This window comes from Mesocricetus auratus, unplaced genomic scaffold, assembly GCF_017639785.1.
Source record: "Mesocricetus auratus isolate SY011 unplaced genomic scaffold, BCM_Maur_2.0 Super-Scaffold_100007, whole genome shotgun sequence".
Lineage (NCBI taxonomy): Eukaryota > Metazoa > Chordata > Mammalia > Rodentia > Cricetidae > Mesocricetus > Mesocricetus auratus.
Window position 1 is genome coordinate 73,271,493 of NW_024429191.1, and position 19,476 is coordinate 73,290,968.

The 19,476-nt window shown below is 40.2% G+C and overlaps 1 protein-coding gene across 2 annotated transcripts in view; it reads left to right on the forward strand.

The window, feature by feature from the left end:
* Nucleotides 1–2,512: 2,512 nt before the first annotated feature.
* Nucleotides 2,513–19,476, forward strand: part of LOC101840016 (speckle type BTB/POZ protein) — a 77,622-nt gene continuing 60,658 nt past the window's right edge. Inside the window, exon 1 of one of the 2 annotated variants that reach the window (XM_040749546.1) lies at nucleotides 2,513–2,726. The gene's annotated coding sequence lies outside the window, so the exon portion shown is untranslated. The remainder of the gene's footprint in view (nucleotides 2,727–19,476) is intronic. The other variant, XM_040749545.1, reaches the window with a different exon arrangement.

The window sequence follows — 19,476 nt, forward strand, 5'->3', positions numbered from 1 at the left end:
TTAGTAAATTGAAAGGGAAAATGTAGGAACAAAATAATTAAAACCGAAGAGGAAGTGCATATTAAAAAGGAGAAGCTGTTTAAAATTCTTGCACATAGTGCTTCCAAGGACATCTACAATCGTTTAATCAGCTCCACACCAAATCAAAGCCCTTTGTGCAGAGGCTGCTGGGATCATATCTCAGGTGGGCGGTGTGGTCCTCACAGTAAAATGGGAGCCTCATTGCACAGAGCTACAGATGGCAATAGGACCTCTTATGGACTTCCAGATCACTGGGGATTCAGGCCCAGTGTGGACAAGCTGCTTGCACAGATTCTATACCCGAAGGAGCTCTCTCCCATATCCTGGGCAGAGTCTAGCTTAACTGTAAGGATTAGATTCAGTTGTAAGGAAGCTGAAACAGATGTCCGTTCGTTTCTTCACCTCTTCCCCATGCTCCTTTCCCAAGGGCTCTCTCTTTCTTTCTCCCTCTGCTTTTCTGTGAAATTCTAAGCTGAGAGACTAGGTAATTAAACAGCCTCAGTGTCACCAAGAGCTAGTGACTTGTAATTGGTCATTGAGTTACCATTGGGACATTTTGAAATTTTACAAGAACCAAACACCTTTCTGGCTTCAGCTAAAGAGATGAGTGTTTGTTGATAATGATGCTAAATGAAATCTAATTGGAAAGTTTCAGGCAACTGCCTAATAAGTGACAAGAGCAATTTCTGTTTCAGAGGCAAGCACACTAACCACATCATTAAATAATCTAGGATCTCCAATTTTAAAAAAGAAAAAGACTGGTTGGGTATAGTGGAGCACACCTGCAATCTTAGCACTCAGAGGTGGAGGTAGAAGGATCAGGAGTTCAAAGCCAGCCTCTGTTACATAGTGAGTTTGGGATTAGCTGAACCTATGTGAGATCATCTCAAAACAAGAACCAAAGCCCCCAAGCAAGGCAGAAAACAAACAACAAAAATAGTAATTTTATCTGGAATACTGGTTGTGTAAGTCCTGGGGGTTTTGGAAGGTTTTGCCCATGATTCTTAAAACATTTAAATCTGGGATTACAGGATCTGCTTCTGTACGTGAAAGTGAAAGTCAGCATGGCACTGTCAGGGTTCTTTCCGGTCTCCGTGGTCTGGCTCATGGGCTGCCAGCCTTCCCTGATGAACAGGCTCACCAGCCACATGGTGCCAGGAATCATGTGGGAAGCGACTGAAGCACAGTGTCCTGGAGAGTATCCCACAGGCCTGGAAAGCAGTAGGGGTCCAGGAAGCCATTCCCAAAACAGGCTGAAACCTTGTTACTGACCTCATGACCTGCTGGGTCACTGGGTTGCTCCCGTGCTCCAGTGCTAAGTGCATGTGTTACTTGTGTATGCAAGAGAGACAGAGTCTTCTTTAGATTTTAGGAGTTTGATGTAGTAATTTTTTCCTTAGCATTTAAGGCAAGCAAAGAATGTAACAACAAATATTCCCTTGCTGACATCACTACTTCAACACAGATGACTGTTTTCTTTTAGGGCCAAGATGCTCTGAGACAAATCTACTCAATTCTGGAATCTTGTTTGGCCCATAAGATGCTAAGACATGAGACAGACTGTGGACCCAGGTGTCCTAGCCAATAAATTGTCACAGAATCAGCCTCCTCTTCATTTGGTTTCTCTCTCACACACACCTATGTACACATACACACACACACACACACATGCTAATACACACATCCTGTCTACCTTTCCCAGAAGGAATGGCTGTTTTCAAATGCTAATTTACTTATTTAGTTTTTTGGGACATGGCCTCACCATGTAATATTGGCTAGTCTGTATATAGATCAAGCTGGATTTAAGCTCACAAAACTCCCGAGTGCTGGGGTTAAATGTGTGCCACACAGCACCAGAGTAAAGAACTATAAATGTTAGCATTTGCAGGCTAGACACTAGACTTGTTGAACATGGATCTCTATGAATTCCAGGCCAGCCTGTCCATAAAGAGAGTGCCAGGTCAGTCAGTGCTACATAGTGAGAACCTATCTCAAGAAACAAAGCAAACAAAAACAAAATGTAAAAGTTCTTTTTTTTAAAAATCACTAAAGTGATTTTTTTGCAATCACTAAAGTCCAGAAAACATTTTTACTGAGAGCTGGCTAAAAAAGAAAGAGCAAAGTCATCTTTAATCCACAAATTGCGCATCTATGTTTCAGTTGTGAAATGCCTGTTGCTGCCCCGCCCACTCGATCCCTGGCTCTCAGCCGCCTCCATTCCGGCCTCGCACCTCAGCACAATCATCCGCGCACTGCACGAGACCCCCTCCGAGTTCCCGCCTCTTTCCACTCTGGCTCCGCCTTCCCCTCAAATCCCCGGGCTCCGGTACTGCCTCCCGACGCTTGCGCACTAAGGAAGGTAGGCGGAGTCTTAGAGGAGGAGGAGCTGGAGAACCTTGAGCGGGGCGGGGCCGAACGGGGCGGGGCGAGGCGGGGCGGGGCGGGAAGGCGGGGGAGGAGGCCGCGCGGGGTGGGGCCCGGCGGGTACGCGCTCGCTGCGTCGACGTGCTGACGACAGGACGCCCGGGCCGGTGTGTGTGTCGGTGTGTATGTGTGTGTGTGTGTGTATGTGTGTGTTTGTGTGTGTGTGCGCGCTCCGAGAGTGTGTATTTGTGTATCGGCGGTCCCGCAGGTCCCGGATGTTGCGGGCAGTATGAGGCGAGCGCAGGGGGACAGGGACCAGCAGCTGTCGCCGCCGTTCTCAGGTGAGTGTGTGTGTCAAGAGTCGAGGAAGGGGGTTGGCCTGTCGGGTGCGGGGGCTTTCCTTGAGAAGTGACTGACCCCCCCTCCCCACACACACACACACTTCCCCCGTGTATTATTCTCTGCCCCATTTCCTACACCCTGGTTTCATGGCCCGAGGAAGCCAGAGCCTAGTCAGCCGTCCGTTCTTCCTATCTCAAGCATTCAGGAAACACAAACGCGCCCCCTGCCTCCAGCCTCCCTCACCATCATACCCCAGCCCCATCCCCCTTGCCAAATAGTGAGCTGTCGCCTGCGGCGAGATGGAGGACTGCGCATGCTCGAATGTGAAGGAGCTCGGGGTGCCTGTTCGCTGCCTCAGGACGCATGCGCATTGCTGTGTTGCAGGGACCTGCGGGATAAAGAGCCCCTTGACCACGCGCCCGCCTTCTTCCTAGGCAATGCTAGACTTGCTACCCAATAGTGAGCTTGTCGCTCCGATGCGAGAGGGAGAATTTAAATTATGCGAGGGATTTAAGGACAAAGCACTATTCGCATCTGGCGTTGCCCTAGAGACTCCCAGGCTACCAACGCCTCCTAGAGCCAACGTGTCCCACGCTGACCCTTCTTTTGAAACTGACTGCAACTTCTAGTTAGAATTACTTCCCTTTCCACCACTCTGTTCGTCATGCTGATCCCTTACTACAAACTTCCCCTAAATTTAGGAGTAAGTCCAACTCATTTATTCTGGCAGGGGATTTTGACAGCCTTGTTAAGAAGGACTAAGGACCATAAAAAAGAAACTAAAGTGGGAATTCCTTTTTAGTAAAATTCTGAGTTGCCTTTATAGAATTAGTTAAGAAAGGGATAAGTGCCACGCACAGTTTAAGGCTTGAGTAACAACAACTACAGAACGGAAATGAAGAGATCAGGCGCTTCATCCAGCCCTCTTAACTTCGTGTGATCTGTTTATTAGGTTCTTTGCAGAGGGTGGTGATGGTAGGGGTGGGAGTCAGAGTTCTTCCATAGTGTTTCAGTTTAGCTGTACAGTACTGATGTTCTGTGACCATATGAAAATAAGTAATCGGAAACAATTGAACATTTTGCCCAAAAGTATTAATTTTAAATAATGAGAGTGACGATTCTTTCCTAGGGGCAAATTCCAAAGAGATTGAACTGAGGAACTTTATAAAAATATTTCAGTGACTTAGGACTTGGAGTTTCAGTTTGCAGACTATACTTGGTTCTTTAGTTTGCTGCTGCATTGTCACTCTTATAAACTTCTGTCTTACCTCTACCGTGGGGGTGGAGGGGTTGGTTTTTATTTTGAGACAGTCAGGGTCTCATGTAGCCATGGCTGGCCTGGAACTCCTATGTAGACCAGGCTGGTCTCAAGACTGGAGTTATAGAGATCTGCTTACCTGAGTGTTTTGTGTACACTACAACTTGTGGTCACAAAGATAAACTCTTTACTAGCAAAAAAGGTTTGCTGAATTGTATGGAAACGAATAGCCATATTGTTGCTTGGTGGGGAGAATTTTATGTTTTTGGTTGTCTGACTAACCTTATGCCTCAACTAGACTCCTGGGAGTGGGACGTAAATCAGCTTTATTTTGATATTCCCTTGCCTTTGTATTCTTTCTTTGGTATTCCCACAAGTCTTACTTCGGTTGCCATGTTAACTTTAGGACCTTATGTTCTTGGGCTTTAAAGTATATATACACTTTTCACTTCCTCATTTAACACTGGCCTTTATGTGGTTCAGCGTCTGTTGTGCTGTTTCCGGTTGCCATGTTGCCAAGGGATGACATAGAGGAAGCACAGGGGTTTGGGGATTGAGGGAGCATGTATCATCCTGTGTTGGGAAAGAACTGGATAATCAGTTCCCTCCTCAATAGTATAAATTATTGTGATAACTCCACATTGAGGATCAGGGCAGTTGGTGTCCTTTTGTATTTTGGTGACTACCCTTTTAAAGGAATTATTGCACTGGCTAGTTTGGTATTTGGGAATACTTATCGTGGCCTTCCTCCATACTTGGACCAGGCTCTCGTAGAATCTAGAAGTGAAACTATTGAGGTAGTGCTTGTTTTTCTTCTAAGTAGGCTTTCTACATCTAGGATGCTTTGTTCTTATCTGGAAACATTTACTTTCTGAATTTACTTAAGCCTTATTTAAATTTTTGATGGTACCAAAGCAGGATATCCTTTAAGGATTAAGATAAGTTGTTAATTCATAATGGTGCAGAAATTTGTTTAAAAGATAAAAGATAATATAAATGTGGAACAAAATATTCAAAAGGTACAAGGTGAGAATGAAAAACCTGTCATTCTTCTCCTATCGATCAAGTTATCCTTCTCAAAGGCAGCGTCTTCTTTCAGAGTGTATCCTTTACAGATACATACACCTACGTATTCTTTGGTGTCTGTCTGTTTTTCACAAATGGTGAGACACTATATTCATTTTTTACTTTTCACTCAGTTTATCTTGGTGATCATTTCATATAGTATATGTAGTATCTCTTTTTTAAAAAGTGGAAAGGGTTGCATTGTATATGATAGATCATCATTTAGTCAATTCTTACTTAACAGTAGGTTTCCAGAGCCACAATTCATTTTTTATGTGTACTTAGGTGTCTATTGGATTAATTTTTTTGTGAATGTGCCAGATCAATGGATGTATGCATTTTTAATGTTGGCAATATTGCTGAATTGTTTTCCACAGAGGTTTATGAATTTATATTATTGCCAACAACTCATCTGCCCGTTTCCTAACCAACACTATCATAATTTAAAAATAAATCTTAAGTAGTGTTTTCTCTGAGATTTTAAGTTTATTATATAGCTTCATAAGTTTCATTACATTGAGGAGTTGTGGATGAATTCTGTCACTGCTCTGTTTGTCAAGGGTATTACAGAATATGCCTGAATCAAAGAACAGTGCAATTATAGAGTGAAGTCATATGCCTGGGGAACAGTAAACCCATGACAGTACTAGGAAGGCAAATAGGACCTGTATTCTACTTTCTTCCTTTTCACTCAGATTCTAGTTTCTTTCTGCGGAATTCCAAAAGCTTATGTTTTGTAGCTATGGCTGAAAGAAAGTAAGCTGCTTTGTGTTGTGTTGAAAATGTAATACAGTTGTTAAGGTACTGCCTATTATCTCCACCAGAATGTTGGTCTTAGCAGTCTTCTGATTGCAGAATACCTTACTGTGAGCTGTAAAGAAATGAAAAGGCTGGGTATGTTGGAGCACACCTTCAATCCCAGTACTTAGGAGGTAGAGGCAGGCAGATCTCTGTAGGTTTAAGGCCAGCCTGATCTACATAGTTAGTTCCAGGCCAGCCAGAACTTTATAGTGAGACTCCCACCCCAGCAACGCCCCCCTCCAAAAAAAGAAAGGATGAATGAAAAGAATTCTGTGCCTAAAGGATATTTTGATCACTGGAAAACCAGATGTACTGAATATATGAAATAATAAGAGTTAGAAAATAAATGTAAATAATAATATGCTTGTGTTGAGAAGACCTGCAAAGGAGTGATCAAGGATTGAAGGAAAGTTTGTTTTGGAAAGTTTTCTGGAAGAAGTATATTTTGAAGTTTTTGTTTTTTCCCCAACTGTTGAAATGAAAGTTAAAATATATAGAAAAGTAGAAAGGATGGTACAGGTATTACCCTTCTGTCTATCACTGCAGTTGTGCATATTTTAATTGTATTTAATTGTTTAAATTTTGTTTTTCCAGACAGGGTTTTTCTGTGTAGCCTGGCTGGCTGTCCCAGAACTCACTATGTAGAGCAGGCTGACCTCAAACCTGGAGATCTGCCTGCCTCTGCCTCTCAAGTGCTGGAATTAAAGGCATGCACCACTGCTGACCATTGTATTTTAAAATTTATATGTGATATATGTAATATACAAACTCTTGTATATTGCAGATATATTTCACCCTTTAGATGCATCTCCTTGAAATTGTTTTACTCAATTGTTTTTATAGTATTTGTCACAAGTCAATTATGAGTAATTTTAAATTTTATTTTATATCTTGAGACAGTCTCATTGTGTAGTCCTGACTGGACTAGACTTCACCATATAGACCAGGCAGGCCTCAAATTCATAGAGAAACCCCTGCCTCTGCCTCTCAAGTGCTGGAATCAAAGGCAAGTACTACCAAACCTGCCATTATTTATATTTTTTTTCCCCCTTCAAACATGTCTCTTTAGCCTCAGAACCATTTGAAGCTACTCAAGATTAGTGGCTTTTGCTTTTTGAAGAGACCAGGAATGTCTGTTCCAAGATACATCATCTCTTGGAATATTCTGATTTTTTTGTTTTTGTTTTTGTTTCAATAATTTGTTCTTTTATCAGTACAGGCTGATATTGAGACCTAATGACTTGTTTAGATTCCAGTTAAACAGTTTTAGGAAGCATAGGACCAGAGCCCTCTGTTAATGATGTGGGGTTTGGTTATGCGTTTTAAGGTAATGAAGCCCAGATTCTTCAGTGAAATCTGCTCCCTTTATAATTAACAGATACTATAGAGAGGTTTTACTCTGGCACTGCACTGTTGTTTTCCCAGCAGCCCTTCTCCTCAGATAATGGTTCTTACCTTAGTCAGTTAATTCAGTAGTTGCAAAATGGTGATTTTAAAATTCTGCCATTCTTTTCCTTGACTAGTTTTTGTGGTTTTTTTGTTTTGTTTTGTTTTGTTTTTTTTACAAAACTTTTCCTTATGGGTTGATAAATTACAATTTCTATAAAAAGTTGAGACGAATCTTTCCATTCAGTATTTTCTGGGTAAGGAGGTAGTATGATTAATAGGCAGGTAGAAAGGCCACAGATGAATGGCAGTCCTTGGGACTTATTACAGGCCTGGAACATGGGAAGCAAGAAAAGTGCTTCACCTTGGCTTATCCCATAGCTCAAATAATCATCTTTACTGGTAGCAAATGAATAGTTTCTTTTTCTTTCTGTTAGTATCATCTTGCACACATAGGTTTTAATGTATTGGTCTTACCAGCGGTTACAACATTTTTTATGATGCACAAGATGTTCCCTGTGTGGCCTCTGGAGCCCTCTCAGCTCAGCATATGAGTGCATCCTTGCTTTCTGGCACAAGAAGTTTCTCTTTTTGTATTTTTTTCTGTCCCAGATGTGCAGCCCTCACTTTACCTTTCTCTTCCTTCCTTCCTTTCTTTCTTTCTCTTTCTTTTTTTTTTTTTTTTTTTTTTTTTTTTTTTGACACAGGGTTTCTCTGTGACTTTGGAGGCTGTCCTTGTAGACCAGGCTGGTCTTGAACTTGAACTCACAGAGATCCGTCTGCCTCTGCCTCCTGAGTGCTGGGATTAAAGGCTTGTGCCACCACTGCCCAGCCTTTTTTTTTTTTTTCTTTAAAAATCTTTAACCTTTATTTTTATTTCATGTGTGTGGTGTTTTGCCTTTATGTATGTCTGTGCGCTATGTGAATGCAGGGTCTTGGGAGGCCAGAAGAGAGAATTCCCTGCTAAGTGGGTGCTGGGAATTGAACTTGGGTCCTCTGGAAGAGCATCCAAGGTACTTAGTCAACCCAGCCATCTCTCCAACCCCCAACTTTACCTGTCTGTATCTTACCTTTCCATAAATGAGGTTGTTCTTGTCCTTTATGGGGCTCTGCAGCTAAATTATTAAAGAACAAAGTTGCCTTTATTTTGACTGTGTACCTAGTGTTTGACTCACTTCTGTGCTGTGACATTGCTGGGATCTAGATTTTAGAACTCTTAACTTCTTTGTCTTGAATATTCTTTGTGAAAGATAGGTAGTGTTCCAAAGGACACATTACTATATTCTACCTGAAAATAAAGTTAGTATCCCAAGGGACATATTAGTAACTTCCATATGAACATAAAGTTGGCTATAGAAAATACTGGAGTGGTTTTTTTATATGAGCAATGCTGCTTTTTTTTTTCCTCGAGACAGGATTTCTCTGTGGCTTTGGAGGCTGTCCTGGAACTTGTCTGTAGACCAGGCTGGTCTCGAACTCACAAAGATCTGCCTGCCTCTGCCTCCCCAGTGCTGGGATTAAAGGCGTGCGCCACCACCGCTCAGCCGCAATGTTGCTTTTTTACTGAGGTGCAATATACAAAATGAGGGCTAGGATGTAGCTCAGTTCTTAGAGTGCTTGCCTAGCATGCAGGAAGCCTTGGATTTGACTCCTGGCACCACATAAACTGGGTGTCCTGGCTCACACCTATGGTCCAAGCACTTGGGATATAGAAGCAGGATTAGAGGTTTAAGGCATCGGCCAGCTATACAGGGAGCATGATCTAATGTTATATAAAAGAAACCTTTGTGGGTATATATGTACATATTTGTTTTTCTTTCCTTTTCCTTGGTTAAAGTGTTTCTTTTAAATTTTCCACATACATTGCTCTACAAGAATGTTATGTAAGATTCTGCTGTTAAAGCATATTTTTTCATTATCATTAGATTTTTATCTTTCAAAAGGAGTAAGACAATTAATTAGGGAAAAATTTCAGCCAAACCAAGACCTCTGATTCCCAGTTGTCTTAACTCAGGGTCTGGAACATTGCTACATCCTGTGATACTGTGTACTGTAGACTCAGGAGAAATGTCTGCTCATCCAAGTACTTTCTGCAGCTATGTCACACTAATGAAGGCACACTACTGTGACACAAATAAGAGATACAATAGTACCACATTTTGTAGCTGGCCTTGGGGTCTAGACTAATTCTTGCCTTAGTGAAAAAAATGTTTAATTAGATAGACTCTTTCCATGCAGTGATATTTTGAATAATTTCACGTTACTCAAAACCAGGCAATAACAGTATTCTGATACTTATCTGAAATCCATTTTCCAAGTTCTTTTTACCATCTTGTCATATTTACAAGGTTATTTATTCTCAATCTGGTTTCATAACAATACTGGTTCCACATTAAATTCTGCTTCTGTATTTGAGGAAGCACACCTGTTTCTTGTGTTTGTTTTCAAGCATGGTAAAATTGTTCTGAAAGGCTGTGTGGACACATTTGCTAATAAATTGGATCCGGTTGCTTTTTTTACTTTTGTAAAATTTCCATTACAGGAAAATACTTTGAAAGTAGAATTTTGAAGGAATGCTTAAGTCATCATTCTTATTACTATAGTTACATTTATTTTTATTTATTTATTTATTTTTTGGTTTTTCGAGATAGGGTTTCTCTGTATTGTTTTGGAGGCTGTCCTAAAACTCGCTCTGTAGATCAGGCTGGCCTTGAACTCACAGAGATCCGCCTGCCTCTGCCTCCTGAGTACTGGGATTAAAGGTGTGCACCACCAACGCCGGCAGTCACATTTATTTTTAAATTACAGTTATTTATTTGAGTGTGTGTAAACGTGTACATGTGCGTTCTAAAATGCGTGTGTGGAGGTCGGAGTGCAATCTGCAGGAGTTGGTTCTCTCTTTCTAACATGTGGGTCCCTGGTATGCAACTCCAGTTGTCAGGCTTGGTGGCAAGTGCCTTTACCAGCTGAGCCATCTCATAGATTTGTTAGGCACATTTCCAAAGAATTGACCAGCAGTTGCCTAGGTGCTCTCTGTGTATAGCAAAGTTGGTTGTGCAGCTTAGGGAAGTTAGATACAGACCTCAAATGGAAAGTCTTCCTTGATGTAAAGACCTTTGTTCCTGAGAAGCTATTGTCAGAAAATTTCCTGCCATCATCAGCTACCTTTGTAGCATGAATAATAAAAACCCAGAGACAGATATTGGGGTTAAAGCTGAAGATCAGAGAAGCAAAATGGTCAACCACTAGAGAGTTCTCACCTCTACCAGTGCTTAGATCGAAGGGGCGATCCTGTCCTCAGATTGCTTCAGACTACTCTCAGACTGCTATGAGCTCTGTCTCTTCCCGCCTTATATTCCTCTCTAGTGCTGGGTTAGGGTTAGGGTGTGAGCTCTGTTTCTCTTTTAGACTGGATCAATTTTGTGTAGCTCAAGGTGGCCTTGAACTAACAGAGATCTGTCTGCATGTCTCCTGAGTCCTGGGATTAAAGGTGTGCACCACCACAGCCTGACGTCTATGACTAACTAGTGTGGCTGCTGGGATTAATGGTAGGTCACCACTGCCTAGCTTGTATGACTGTGACTAGTTTTGCACTCTGATCCTCAGGCAAGATTTATTTTTAGATCATAAACAAAATATTACCATATACCTTAGAGAAGGCTTGCACAAGTTTTCCAAAAACTTCTAATTTCTCCTATCTGTAGATCTGTTTTTTTATTCGTTAAGAGGGAAATATACTTGTAATTATTTATATGCTTAAATTGAGATGTACATATTCTTTTATTTGATTATTATAAAAAACACAGCCATGTAGAAGTTTGCTAAACATAAAAATAAGCTTTTCAACATAGAACATTATTTATATTGCCTGGCTTATTTTTTAAATTAGAAGTTGGCTGTAGTGGTATACACCTGTGGTTCCAGTACTTGGAAGGAAGGTAGAGGCAGCAGAGCAGGATTGCCTCAAATTCAAGGCCAGTCTGGTCTATGTATGGAGGTCTAGGCCAGACAGGGCTTCATGGTGAGATCCTGCCTTAAAAGCACAAAAAGTAGTGGTTGGAGAGAACTCGGTTGGTAGACTGAATTGGAATCTCTAGCACCCATTAAAAAGCCACCATGGCACCTTGTTCCCATAATCCCAGTGCTGGGAGGCAGAGAGACAGGAGGATTTTGGGGCTTCCTGGCCAGCCAGTCTAGCCAAATCAGTGAACTCCAAGTTCAGTCAAAGACCCTGCCTCAAAAAAACAAGGAGAAGCAATTGAGGAAGATACCTGTTGTTGACCTTTGCTTCCACATGCACCCACATTCACTACCCCCAAAATAATCATCTTAAATATACAATACTTTAAACATGCAGAAGAGTATAAGGAATAATGTCACTCATATACCTTCACCCAGTTATACAAAAATCTTTTTTATGTGTATCTATGTGTGTGGAGGCCAAAGGACAACTTTGGTTATCATTCCTAGGCACACTGACTACCTTCCTTGAGACAAAGTCTCTTACTGACCTGGAGTTTAGCAGTTGGTGTAGACTGGCTGGCCAGCAAGCTGCCCCAGGGATCCTTTTGTCTCCCCAGCATTGGATTATAAGCCTGAGCCATGTGACCAGCCTTTTTTAAAAAATCTTTTATTTAAAAGTTTTATTTATTTTTAGTTTATGGTTATGAGTGTTTGCCTGCAAGTATGTGTGTGTACCATGTATGTCTGAAGAGGGTGTTGGATCACCTGGAGCAGAAATTACAGGTAGTTGCAGGTTGCCATGTGGGTGCTGGGACCCAAACACTGGTTCTTTAAAGAGCAGCTAGTGTTTTTAACAGCTGAGCCATTTATTTCTCCAGCCTGTGCCTGCCATTGTTACATTGATTTTCAGAATCTAACTTAGAAATGCTCTGATAATAGGTATACAAACTTCTCTTTAAAATGCTGCTTTCAATCTTTTAGTGTATATATCTAGAGTTAGAATTGCTAGATCATATGGTAATTCTATTTTTAATTTTTTCAAGCTCCCTTATTCCATTTTCCATGGTGCCTGTACCGTTTTACATTCCCTTCAACAGTACACAGACGTTCCAAGTTCTCCATATCCTTACCAACAAGTTTTTTTCTTCTTGGTAGTGGCATCCTAACGGGTGTTGTTGAATCCTTTTTTTAGCTTTATCTTTTACTGAAGCTAAGATTCAAGTTTTATTTATTTTTAACTTCTTAAAGAGATTCACTATAATTTTGTTTATGTGTATGTGTCTGTATGCTATGAATATGCAGGTGCCCATGGAGGCCAGAAGAGGGTGTCAGATCCCTTGGAGCTGGAGTTACAGGTGGTTTTGAGCCACGTAATGTGGGAACTGAACTCTGGTTTTCTGGAAGAGCAGTATGTGCTCTTAACTGCATTAACTGCCGAGCCATCTCTCCAGTCCCCAAGATTTGTTTTTGAGACATAGTTGTACTCTGTAGCCCAGGTTGGCTTGAAACTCATCACTTTCCTTCCTTAGTCTCCCAAGAGCTAGATTCTAGATTACAAATATGAGTCATCATGACCAGCATAAACTTTACAACAATCAGATTTATTTTGTTCTCCTTTTGATGTTTGTTTGTTTGTTTGGAACAGTCTTGCTGGCAGTATAACCCAGGCTGGCTTCAAGCTTGTGATCTTGCTTCTTCAGGCTCCTGAGTACAAGGATTGCAGACATATGCCTGTTTTTTGTTTGTTTGTTTGTTTGTTTTTTGTTTTTTCAAGACAGGGTTTCTCTGTGTTATTTTGGAGGCTGTCCTGGAACCGCTCTGTAAACCAGGCTGGTCTCCAACTCACAGAGATCTGCCTGCCTCTGCCTCCCGAGTGCTGGGATTAAAGGGGTGTGCCACCAATGCCCAGCTTTCGTGTGTGTCTTACAGAAGGAATTCTCTTTTATATTAGGGGAAAATTAATTCCTGCTTTCTCCTATGTACTTTTATAGTTTTGCTTTTTACATATAGGTCTCTACCTTCAGTTGATTCTGATATTCAGTGTAGAAAAGATAAACGTTCTTTATTCTATAAGGATGATATAAAGTATGGATCTAATTTTCCATGAGGATAACCCAGTGACCCAGCCCCATGTTTTAGACAATCCATCTCTTCCCTACTCTTGTTAAAATGTCATTTGTGTTTGTTTGTTTGTGTATAGGAGGGTTATCTGTCTATTTTCTTTTGTGTGCCATTGGTCTGCTTACCTGTTTTGTGCTGTTACTATACTGCTTTCATTAAAGTGTTTGCTCTTATGTGATAAGCAAGGCTTAGTACCTCTTTATGTTCATCAAGCTCCTTGAAAAACCCTGTCTAGTCAGTTGGTACATTTTAACGTAGTCATTTGCTGTGAAGTATGTTCATGCGATATATCATGGCCTCCAAAGGCAGGAGAAAGTTCAGCCTTCCTTCCTTATCAAGCAACTGATTGTTTTAAGTGAGTTTATAATTCCAATTCCCTTTTTAGTTTTGTTTGTGTGATTTTCATTTTTATATAGAGATCAGATCTTTACTTGGAAAGTGACCTGTTATGATTGTATAAGGACACCAATAAAACAGTTTTGGTAATGGCACTGATATTTAACTTGATGGTGTTAAGGCTTTCTTCCTTTCTTTCTCTTCATCTTGTTTGTTTGTTAATTTTGAGGCATGATCTCAGTTTATTTCAGACTAGCTTCCAATCTTGCTAATTCAACCTCCTAAATGCTAGGATTACAAGTGTGAGTCACCCTGCCCAGTAGTTAAAATCTCTATCATGAGGAAATGGAACATATGTAAAACAAAGAGGTTATCAAAACATTAGTAGCTGGCTGTATGGTACAGGAAAAACTAAATAATCAGGTTTCAGAAAGTCCTGGAACCAAGACTGTTGCCGGGACTTCAGCAGTAAAAACTAGTGGACTTTGGCGCTCTATAAATAAACTTTAGTTTCCATGAGGCTTAATTCAGATTCCTAAGGGAGATCTGATTTGGTCAAGTCAAGGCTTGATTTCCCGTGGGCCACATATGTGCCCCATGTTCAACTCCAGTTGTTTATGGGGAAGAGGAAGTTTGATATAAATAGAAATTTGGGGAATGACTAGAATTAGAGAAAGGTTTTCTTTGAGAAACGAGGCATCTCAGGACTCCTTATAATCCTAAAAATTACTGAGTGTTTTAAAGAGTTTTGTTTTCAACGCTGGGTGTTGGAGGCACACACCTTTAATCCCAGCAGTTGGGAGGCAGAGGCAGGCAGATCTCTGTAAATTCGAGGCCAGCCTGGTCTACAGAGCGAGTTTTGTTTTCTTCTTATTAAGTGTGGGTTGTACTTATTGGCCATTACCGAATTAGAACGCAGAATGCACTGCTGGAGAGGTGGCTCACCAGGTAGGGGTGCTCACCATCACCATGGTGGAAGAAGAGAACTGACGCCTGTAAGTTGTCCTCTGACTTCCACTTTGCATGCCACAGCACACAACACTCTAAATACAAGTAATGAGAAGAAAACATAAAGAAAAACATTTTAAGGATGTTCTTTTTCTTTAAAAAAGTAAAGTTCATGTCACTAGGCATGGTGAGAAATGCCTTTAATTCAAGTGCTCAGGCAGGTGAATCTCTTGAATTTGAGCCTTGTCTATGTTGTGAGTTCTAGGTCAGCCAGGACTATATAGTGAGACCCTGTCTCAAAATAAACAAACCAAACTCCTCCATCTCATATTAAACTAAATAGTATTCTTATTATATTTATTATTTTGAGACAGGGTTTTTCTATGTAGCCCTGGCTGTCCTAGAACTCACCCTGTAGATCAGGCTGGCCTTAACTCACAGAGATTTCCCCTGCCTCTTGAATGCTGGGATTAAAGGCAATGGCTACCACTGCCCAGCTTTTTTTTTTTTTAATAACATTAAAAAAAAAAGTTGACAAATTAGTGAGGTTGGCATTTTTTACATTTTTCTAAGTCCCTTAAATGTTAAATGTCTAGCTTAATAGAAGACAGCTAAGCTAAATTTTCATTCTGGGTCTATAGTCTTTGATTTTTTTTGTTTTTTTTGTTCCTGTAGTGTTAAGTTTAAACAGCTTCTAAGCCTCTGGATGATAGTACTTGGAGGTTCTCCCATGTCCCCATCACAGTACTAGGATTACCGATGTCTGCCACCCATTGGGCTCCTTTTACATAGATTCCAGGGATCAAACGCAAAGTTGTCAGGCCTTCTGGTCAAGTACTTTCACCAAGTGAGCCATGTTGCTGGCCCTCTGCTTCTATATTCAATCTGTGATAATTTTGATTGAAATGTAGTCTCAAAGGACAGTTAGAAAAAGGAGAAGTATTTTATAGCCATTTCAGACAATCACATACATTTGATATTATAATAAAACTTGACAAATGTTAGTTTCCTTGTAAGTTAGTTTGCAGTGTTGATCTGGAATTATATTGATGCCAGTAATTATATTGACATGTGTTGATATGTCTTGCATTTGAACGGATTATAGAGAGAATCTTCCTGTGTTGCCCAAACTGGCTCCAAACTTTCGTTCCATTGATTCTCCAGTCTTCCTGAGTACCTGGAGCAAGTGTACATGTGAATGGATTTGACCAGTATTGTCAACCACTGGTCATTTGGAAAATTATTGACTCATTGAATTCAGCAGATCTTCTAAATCATTTCATCGTTTTCAAAAAACACTTATGATCATCACCCTTTTCATAAAAAAAAATCATGTTGGGAAGCTGTCAAGCATCTACAATTATCCAAAATTGTAATTTTTTTCATTAAACACTCAGATTTTATCACTGGCAACAAATACTGTCAGTTGTTTTCCTTAATGTGACAGACTTACTTCATTTTAAAGAAAATGTCTGCTAGATATTTATGCCTGAAAAACCAGTTTGTTCTTTTTCCAAGAAAAAGTAGTGTTTTATGAAAAAAGAAGCTAGTTGAGCTTAAAACCCAGTCACAAGTGCTTTTCCTCGAAACCATTGTGCTCGAGGATACTGAGAAGTGCTTTATGCTTACCTCCTGTTTCTGTTCACAAAATATTCATGGGTTTATTTTTATTACTTCAACAAGAACATTTTTGAGTCAGGCAGGGTGGCCCACATCTGTAATCCTAGTATTTGGGTGGTGGAGGAAGAGGATCTGGAGTTTAATTCAAAGTCAGCATGGGTTGCATGAGACCCCATCTCAAAAAAACCAAAGAAACATTCTTAGTGCAGTTGACTTTACTTCTAATTCATCAGGGGACAGCATCTCAAAGATTAATACTAGTTTAAAGCCATTTACATTGCTTTATTATAGACACAACAGTTTTTACTCATTATTACTTTGTGTAATCAGAACAAGTCAACATATTCATAAAGCTAAATAACTTCTTTCTTCTTGAAATAATTATGACTTTGAGACCTTTTGAAAGGACCTGCCAGGCCTTGACACACCACACTTTGAGAACTGCAACTTTATGAGAAGATACAAGTGCTTCATAGTGTAATCTTTTTTTTTTTAAGATTTATTTATTTATTATATATACAGTGTTCTGTCTTCAGGCCAGAAGAGGGCACCAGATCTCATTATGGATGATTGTGAGCCACCATGTGGTTGCTGGGAGTTGAATTCAGGACCTCTGGAAGAGCAGCTAGTGCTTTTAACCATGTACCCATCTCTCCAGCCCCCAAATTTTGTTTTGTTTGGGTTTTTTTTTTAAGACAGAATTTCTCTGTGTAACTTTTGAGCCTGTCCTAGAACTCGCTCTGTAAACCAGGTGGCCTCGAATTGACAGAGATCCCACCTGCCTCTGCCTCCCAAGTATTGGAATTAAAGGTGTATGCCATCACCACCTGGCCTTCATAGTGTACTCTTACTGGATTGCTAGTATAGTCACTTGGAGTTGCTTAACATGATATCAAAATGAATGATATATTTTAAACGAGCATAAAATGTTTTAGATTTCTTGATTAGAAATACATTCCAGGAATTAGCATTTTCAAACACCAGACTTTAAGGGATTAAACTTTTCAGCTAGATATTCTGTCAAGCATGTTATAATCTTGGTATAAACTATTTTAATAATATGTCATTTATGTATTACAGTATACAATTGAATATTTTTTCAAACATTGAAATTTTTAAAGTAAATTTTTATTTATGTTTGCACATGTGTGTAGAATTCAGATACAGTTTTCAAGGGAGGTGGTTCGGTTCTCTCCTTCCACCATGTAGGTCTTAAGAATAAAGTGTAGAACTTTGATTGGCATAGAAGAGAAATTCAGGCAGAAGAAGCCAGGGGTAAAACTATAGAGATGGAGAAGGGATGGAAAGTATTGGGTTGTAATCCCAGGTCTAGTTAGAGAAGGCTTCTTGAAATCACTGTTAAGATAAGTTTTAAGAAAATGTCTATTGGAGGTCAAAGAGAAAAACAGGGGCAAAAGCTATGAGGCATGCTTGTGTCTGGTATGTTCAAAGATGTAGCAAGGAGACCAACAGAATTAAGTGAGCAAGAGACAAAGAAATGAAGTAAGAGGCTAGTGAGGTCTAGTTCCTATAGCTAGCTGTTTGTTAAGATAGCACACTTAGGAAGCTTGCAAGGGTCCTAATTCCTGGACTGTACCTGTACCACTAAATAGGAATCTTTGCAGGTGGGACTGTGGCAGAGGAGAGGGAGAGAAGTGTCTGTGTTTGAGAAGTATGTCAAAATGGAATCCATTTAATTATAGATGGAATGTGGAGGTTGAGGGAAAGGAAAGTGTCATGAATGATTCCAAGTTTCTGGCTCAAGCAACTGGATGGGTAGAGGTGTCACTTACTGAGATGAGGGTGAGAGATAAAGAGGAATGGGAGTAGGTGTGGGATTTGGAGGGAAGATCAAAAACTAGGAGTTCAGTTTTAGACATGTCAAATTTGGAATGTGAATGAGGCTAAGTATAAATATGTTAAGTAGGCAGATATACAAGTGGGACTTCTAATAAAATTATATCTTAAAGGTAATACATTTGTGCACCATCTGCTTATTGATGGTCTTTAAAATGTCTAAATGACATTATACATTATAAATTTGATGGAGAGAGATCTGCGTGTGTGGGAACTAGTTAGCCTCTTGCAGTTGATCTGAACAAGAAGTGGTGCTTGTGTGAATGAAGACTGTGTTGGCTGAAGAGGGTAGAAAGTAGGTTGGAGATCTGAGGACCTGTGGAACTGTATTCAGTGGAGGTGGACAGTGAGCAAGGAATTGAGGATAGCTTTGGAATGCTGAACTTGGATGAATGGGGAGTCTGCTAGCGGTTATAAAACAGTCAGAAGGAGCGGGCCTGTATAAAATTGATTCACCAAGATTTATAAAAATGGTAATATCTACAGTCAATTTTGATGTGTTAGGCTGTCTGTCATATGTCCTTGCCTCTTTTGTGTAATGTAGTGTTTCTCTTTGGTCACCATACCTGGTATGTACTGTCTTTATTCCTGTACTTCTAGTATCCCCAGTTAATTCTTCACTTGTAGCTTTTATACTTTTTTTTTCTTCATCTTGATTCTTCTTTTTCTCTGATTAAAGGGATAGGGAATAGAGACAGAAGAATTCAGAAGCTAGTATATGAGAAGTGGAGAAAGTTCCAAAAGGAAAATGGGAGTAGGGGCAGAAGAGATGGCTTAGTGGTTAAAAGGGTTTGAAGCACAGTTATGAGAACTGAAGTTTAGATCTCCCAGTCCCCATGTAACAAGCTAGGCATCCCACAGACACCTTAACTCCAGCTTTGAGGGAACCCAACTCCCTTTTCTGACCTTCACATGTACATAGATGTATACAAACACACATACATGTATGCGTACATTCAGACACACATAAGTACATAAAATGATTCTTTTTTAAAAAGATATGGTAGTACAGGTTAGCATTTGAAGTGAAATGGCTATGAAAACTGAATAAGTTGAAACCCTGTCAACACAAAGGCATAGTAAATGATGGTCTCAGTGTACCCCTGTACTCAAATCTTTTGATCAGAGATGACAAAGCACTAGGATGACAGTGATGTTTAACCTCTGGAATATAAGTTGTTTTAGTGATGACTTGACTCATGGTCATCCATCCTGTCACTGTTTATGGAAGCCAATTCTGCAGAGGTGAGAAACTTCCTTTAGTGAGAGTGAATATAAGTTATTTTAGAAATTTCTGGAAATACTATGAAGAAGATATTTGGGTGTGTAGCTCAGAGTGCTTGCCTGGCATGCCAGAAGTTCTGGGGTTGGTCTCTAGCACCACATAAATTGGG